Consider the following 7,814-nt stretch of genomic DNA (forward strand, 5'->3'; position numbering starts at 1 on the left):
TTGGGATTATGGATGTGAGCCACCATTCCTGGCTTCCTTCCTTCCAATTTGTTCTGTTTGGTCTCTGTCTTCCATATTAATGGTGTTTTACGAATGTCTGGTGCTGTTAGTCATCCATTCGATTTCAAGACTATCACTCTAAAACACTGATTAGAAGCTCCTTGTTATGGGTAGGGCTCATTGAGAGTGACAGGCTGAAAGGCTCCCTTGGGGAAGCTTGGGTCCAGTGTCTGAAGTATCAGTTGTTAGTAGCTCTCTTTTCTTGGCAAATTTCACCGGAAAGTCGCTCTTTAATTTTCTGCCTGGGAGTGGGACTGGGAGTGAGGGAGCTAAGGGTCTCCCTTTTTGTATGTAAGGGTCCCCAGAACTAGTGCACCTCGATGCAGTCTCCTCCAGCCTCCTGCTGGGCTGGGGCAGGGTAGTTACCTAGCTGAGGGGGAGTGAGGAGGGATCTAGGGGTTTAACTGCTTCTCTTACAGATTTTCAATCAATTCTGTGTTTTTAGCTTCTTCCGTGCCCATTTTCAGAGGTGACTGGTGCTTCTGAAGTGGTGTCGTTGTCTGGGGTAAATACCTGAGGTTCATCATCTCATGCCAAGGAAATCAAGGACGCAGACACACACGAAGTGAGTTTAAGGCCAGAGGTTTAATGGAAGAAAGAGAGAGAATAGCTCTCTCTCCTGCAGAGAGAAAGGGGCTGCCGAGTGGGTCTTTGGTTCTGAGGCGATAATGCACGTGTTTTTATAGATGAGCTTGAAGAGGCAGTGTCTGATTTACATAGGGCCCAGAGGATTGGTTGGACCAAGTGTGTCATTTACATAGCGGTGAAGAGGCTAGCCATCTCCCACCCTAATATTTTATTATGCAGATGGGGTCTCTACCTGGCTGGTGCCATGTTGCCTGCTTTTTTACTGCACCTACGATGTCAAAGAAAAGGGAAGAGGGAACCTCCATGTTGAACATGCCTGGTCCCCAGGTAGCCTTTTCCTATTGACAGAACTGCTGACATTTACCTATGCAAGCTTCCAGTTTGCTTATTTATGTCTGCAGCCTGATTTTACAGGCTGCCCTTTGTTAGAAAAGAAATGATTTGGGGGCTGCTTTTTGTTAAAAGGAAAGCCTTACCGAAGACTCTCTTACCCTCACTAACTGCCTAAATAATTTCTTTGTAACTCCTGTATCACTTCTACTTCCTCTGTATCAGGGGTTCTGCAAAACGACTCGGTTTGCTTCTGGCCTTCACTAGGATTTCTCCAATGCTGTGTTAGGTTTCAAAATTTTTCAATCTGTAAGACCAATTAATATTCATCTGTCTTACAGTCAGCAAAATTGTATTGCTGTCATCTTTTTTCCTGTCTACAACTTTTTAAAGTTCTCTCTTGTTTAAAAGTGGTGCTGTAGGAAAAAGATGCAAACTTGTATATTGAAGTCACCGTGTTTAATCCATTGCTTTCAATCTTTTTTTTGTCATTATATCTTCAGTATAATTTTTATAAACCGCAAATTGCTTTATTGAAAATAATCTAATTGGAGAGTCTTCGTCTTCTACAAGGAGTTTCATTAAATAACAAAGTGATTGTCAGGATACATGGATTTATTTTATCAGTCTTATTTTGTTCTTTCTATTTACTGTGCTTCTTTTCCTCCTCTTTGACTTCTGTTGAACTGATGGAGTTTTCCTCTTTCTTTTTTTAATTTCCACCATATTTTACTTCTAGTCTTTTAGTGATTCCCACTTACTTGACATAGTCTCAGTCAATCAACATCTCTGCCTTCTCCTTAGCAGTATAAGAATCTCTGACCATTTAAACTCAGATATTTTCTCACATTACTGATGCTCTGTATTTTAATCCCATCTTGCTTATAACAGGTATTTGTCATTTTTATAATTATTCTTAGAGTTTATTTATAGCTACTCATAAATTGATCATGCTTTCCATTGCTTCTTACATCCTGTTTCCTCTTTCTGTTTAGATTTTTTCTTTTCATATTTTCTTTTATTCTCCTATTTTTATTTTTAATTTTCCTTCTTTTCCAAGTGTTTAAACATAGAGGGCCTGGTTAAAATTAACATCTAACATTAGTCTTCAAGTCACTGCTGGAAGCTATTTTACCCTTCAGAAACATTCTAGATACAATGAATTTTACATGTTATTCATATTTTGTGTTACTGTGTTGGATTTTCCCCATCTATCACCCAAGATGGGTAACTCCCATACTTCATTTAGTAGTTAATATAAGGATAAGCATACATTTCAGGAAGAAAGGTGGAAGGAGAAAGATAAATAGAAAGAAAAGAACGAGGAGTAGTAAAAGGAGGAGGAGGAAAGAGAAAGGAAAAGAGAGAAACATATACCCTTACAGTTTTAAATATAATTTAGTTTTTCTTATAACTTTACTCTGATATGGTATTCAAGAGACCCTAGGAACATTTTTAGGTTCTTAAGATAAGCAAAGGGAAACATGAGATTTTATTGAAACAAAAGATGTTCTAAAGGACAGAAACAAAAGGGACTGTCTCTTCTTAGAGCACAACTCTTATGGCAATTGGATGAGCTCTGAAGGGCCTTAGTGCTCATCCAATCCTAAATTGCTTAAATAGTAATTTAAGTCTCTCACCCTCTCTTTTGTTTAACTGCAGCTGTTCTTGAGTAATGGAAGGAAAGGTACATACAATACCTTTTTAACATCTCACTCCTGACACAAAAGAAGTTCTTTATTAATGCATTCAACTGAATTCTGATTTAATAGTTCAATTCATTTATTTCAACCAGCGTTTACTGGCTGGTGATACAATTGCTCCTCAAGGAGAAATGATTTGAACAGGAGAAGAGTTTTTAAAATATTTTTTTAAAATAGGAAATTTGTACTCCAAGATTCTTCTGTGCTGTGGTCAAAAGTGATGTGCCCTTGAATGGACTCTGAATGTCCTTCAACACAATAGACATGGCCAAGGAAAATAAACCCAAAGAAAAGAAACCCGGGAAAGACTGTAGGTCTAAGAGGCATGGCCAAGGTGTTGAGTGTAAGTGTATGTAACAGAAAAACTTCTGCATTTGGGGCTATTCTCGGAGTCACCGTGTTTTATCATAAGCAACTGAGCCATAGAAGAAATGCAGAGTAAATATTCCAACTCCAGAGGATACATGCATTGTAGTTCACAGCCTTCAAGATGAAGTAGATACTTCAGCCTTCAAGATGACACTAGAGGTCATCTAACTGTTTTTCCTACTGTTACAGTCAACAATGAATACTTCACCACCGGTTACCAAAATGTGTGGGGAGTTCTCCCCACCAGCAACCAATCAAGCTCATTATGGAAAACTGACAAAGATAAAAAAATATGCATTTCTCCAAGCTTCAGCTTCCTTATTTGTTAACAAGACAAAGTGAAATATGACTTGGTTATGAACTTGAGCTTCAAGGTCAGGCATAGATAGTTCGAGTTAGGCTCTGGCATTTACTAATGATTTAAATATGGATAAGTTATATAACCTAAGCTTTAAAAAAAGATTTTATTTTTGTTTTGAAGCTGTGAAATGAGGATTACAAAAATACCTGTCATAGAGCTGTGAGACTAAAGTAGTTTAGTTCATTAAAGCACTTAGTCCCAATGCCTGGACGACACAAGCTCTCATAAATGTTGCCGTTATTATTATTATTCTTCAGTTAAGATTTTTAGTGTCTCGTCATAATATCTAAAGGTTGCTTGTTGTCATAATAATAATACACAAAATAAACCCTCATTGGAGGTGATCAATAGCAAGAGCCTGGGTAATTATTGAGGTTATTTTTCCCTACCCATTTACAAAAAACGTTGAATCCAACCTGTCTTAACCAAGTATCCTGAAGGCTGTATGTACTCATGCACTTAAGGAGAAGGGACGATTTATGGTAGACTCTGCTAGTGCTTTCCAAAACCCACTTTTTCCTTCTTAGACATATAGGAGTCTTTATTTTCCAGCCAGATGGGGTCCTATGTCTTGTTCTGCTCAATGACAAATTGAGAAGACATGAGGTGCCACTTTTAAGACAGTGAAAAGCCTTGGAGATTGTTGGGGTCTCTCTTCCTCCTGTGAAATGGTGAAACCTGGGGCTCTAAGCTGCTTAGCTGACTGAATCACCGCATGGAGGAAATCTAGTCTGGAAAGTCAGCCAGGCCTACAGTGGACTTTGCATGCTGAAAACCTGTTACTGTGTAAGGCACTGAGTTAATGGGACTGTTTGTTACAGCTGTGTAGTACCGGGGATCCTCACTAACACACTGTTAAAAAACTCAAAGTTACTCTTCATTTTGCAGACCTTAATATGAGAGAGTTAAGTAGTTACAAGACAGAGATCACCCAATTAGTGGCACAGCTAGGACTAAAATCCTATTCCCAGGTTTCTTTCTAGTACATGTCTCTGTCTATTGAGATAGCATACTCCACACCTAATTTGCAGGACTGAATATAAAGAATAGAGACTAAGTAAAATATGTAGCACAAAACCCATCCTATAGTGGGTAGTTTAAAAAATTATAACTAATGTTTTGATTCTCTAAATTTAAAAACCTATTGCTATTGCTCTACACTTCTGCCTGTGCCAAACATGCTAATTAATGCCCTTTAATTCTGAACCAATATTGAACTAGAAATTGATAATACATCTCAATTTGGGAGCAATTATATTTTTATAGCTTAAACTGCTGGTGCAGTATCTATACTTCACTCCATTTACATCCATTTAACACAAGAGAAATGCCAGTCCATTTTTCAGATAATGACAGAAAATTCATTCACATTTTAAGTATGTAGAAACTTTGAGAATTTATAAAATCAGAAGCCGCACTCCTGGGAATTATTTTGTCATCATCCCTTCTTGGTCTTAATTCCTCTATCCTTGCATCTCCTCTGGTCCTGCCCATCCTTACCTATGCTCTTTATGATGTTTCCCTTGTCTTTTGAGAGAAGTATTATCACATCATTGTAAATTCCTTTTGGCATTGCTAAGAAGGCATCTGGCTTCAGCATAGTTCAAGGATATCAGAAGGCATTTAAACTATTAGTAGGAATATAGTATCTTCAGCTCAGAAAGGTTTTGGAGCTCATCCAATCCTTATTCTAAATTAGGTCTTAAATTCTCAACCAGACAAATGTGTCAGAATTTCCAGAGATACATCTTAAAATTGTTAATTCTTAGCCCCACCTTAACCCACAGAATCATATTACTCATGATCATAAAGGGGCATAGTAATTTCTAATTTTAAAAAACATTATTTTCATCACATTCCTCTATTTCCTTCTGGTTATATCTCCTGCTGTGTGATTTCAATGTATGGTCTAATTGGGGAACTACTGATTAAGTTTCAGTTTTTCCCTGATTCTGGAATCACCTCTACAAACTCTGGCAAATTTTCTCCTATTATGCATACTGTTGCTAATTTGATACTGTTACCTACTATATTAGCTATTTGCACCTTTATCTACAGCTTCCTATATTTATAGAGATGATACACAGAATGCTTTGTTTTAGTCCTACAATGATGGATAAAGAGCAAGATAAAGACCAGATTTATGTATATATAATATACATTTATATTTGTGTATATTATATATGTATATATTTACTCAAGCATTAAAAACAATCTGAAGGGAAGTCATGGTATGTTTTATATATAATATATATTTAATTTAATTTAATTATAAATATATAATATATAAATATATAATATACACAAATATAAATATATAATACATATAACATAATCTACCATGAAGACTTCCCATCAGATTGTTATTGATAATGCTTATTGAATAAATAGTACTCTTTTCTATGGATACATTTTCCACTGGTAATAGCCACTAAGTCTTACTTTTGAAATTTATAGTAGCTGCATTTAAAAATTAAGGCCAATGCTAAGCTATTTTGAACACCTTTATCACATCTTTTGAAGACAAAGAATCCTTTAGAGCTGAATGAAAGCAGTTGTTACATTGAGAACATTAGAAGTTCAACAGCAGCAAGTAGGCTAACTTGGAAATGTTTATTGCAGCCTTATTCATAACAGCGCTGAACTAGAAATGAACCAGTTCACCAATTGTTCAGTGCACAATTAAACTCCTTTAAATTTAATTCAGCTGAAGTTTTTCTTTTATCAAGCTCCAGCCCCTAGTCTCCAGGGAGGGGAGAAGGGCTGAAGGTAAACTGGATCACCAATGGCCAATGAAGTAGAGTCAGTCATGCCTGTGTAATGAAGCCTCCATCAAAACCTAAAAGGGACTGGCTTCTGGGACCTTCCAGAGAGCTGAACACGTGGTGGTTTCTGGAGGGTTGTGTGCCAGGGAGGACATGGAAGCTCCATGTCAACTACCTGTGTATATTTCTTCATCCAGCTGGTCATCCGTATCTTTTGTAGTGTCCTTTATAACAAATGGTACATGAAAGTAAAGTATTTCCCTGAGTTCCGTGAGCCGCTCTAGCAAATTAATCAAGCCCAAGGAGGGGGTCCATCATGAGAACTCCCAATTTATAACTGGTCAGTCAGGAGCATACGTGACAACCTACTACTTGGTATCTGATGCTATCTCCAGGTAGATAGTGACAGAAGTGAGTTGAGTTAGACGATACCTAGCTGGTGTCCACTGCAGAACTGATCGGTTGCTGGTGGGGAGAACTCCCCACACATTTTGGTAACCGGTGGTGAAGTATTCATTGTTGACTGTAACAGTAGGAAAAACAGTTAGGTTTCCCATCCTTTTAGAGGTAGACTCAACCTTGAGAAATAAATAGGGTCCAAAACTACACTGCACGTCAATGGGGAATTTTTCTACACTCAGGCTAAGTGAAAGAGGACATTCAATCACTGTAAAAATATTTTTCCTGATCCTGGTTTTATAAAAGGATAAAGCTCATCATGGAAAACTGACAAAGATAAAAAAGGAGTAAAAAGACAACCCAAAGTAGTCATAATTCCATAATCCAGGGGTAACTATATTTAGTGTTTTGTCTTATATGCTGCCAGGAACCTATGTGTACGTGTACCATATTGCCTTGATCTTGGAAGTTTTCAATTTTAAGATACATTATTAACTTAATAACATTTTACTGAAAACAAGTTTTTAAAATATAACACATAATGCATTATTTTAAATCTTCTATTTTATTTAGTCCAGTTAATGTCATAAATGGCTTTGAGCCTTCAATAGCTATCACCAGCATTAGAGTGATGTGATGCTGTTTATAATCCAGGCCTGTTATCATCACTTCTTCATTTGTTATAGAAATGAAAATATAATTTTGACATACACTGAAAAAAGTCAGGGTTTTGCTGCATTTCCTATTTGGTTAAACTTATTCCAAGTTTTTCTTATCTGCAATACCTACTTTCTCTTGGTCATCAGCCGGGGCTTCTGAAAATAGATTTGAGGCCTGAGTAATAGTCCTTCACTACTCTTGAATTGGTCATGCCACCTCTCCTAGCTTTGAAAATTCTAAGACTGAGATCAATTTCTACAGCATTTAATGCCATTGCCTAGTGTGTGACCAACCAAGTGCATGACAGGCAATCTTCTGCACACAAAATAATTTTTGTTTGAAGTATGCATCTAGAATAATTTTAAATCATTAGAAGCAATAATTTGTGATTCAAGTTTATGTTAAATGCAACTGCTTATACGAACCCAATGTAAATAACTCAGCTCAGGTAGCAATCCGATGAACATATATGTACATACATTATGATTCCTATTTATGATTATTTTCTTATGATACATTCTTTGATAAGCTAAACTCAAAATATTGAGATCAATATTTTGTTTCATCTTAAATGTCTTT

Source organism: Mandrillus leucophaeus, unplaced genomic scaffold, assembly GCF_000951045.1.
Source record: "Mandrillus leucophaeus isolate KB7577 unplaced genomic scaffold, Mleu.le_1.0 Scaffold811, whole genome shotgun sequence".
Classification (NCBI taxonomy): Eukaryota; Metazoa; Chordata; class Mammalia; order Primates; family Cercopithecidae; genus Mandrillus; species Mandrillus leucophaeus.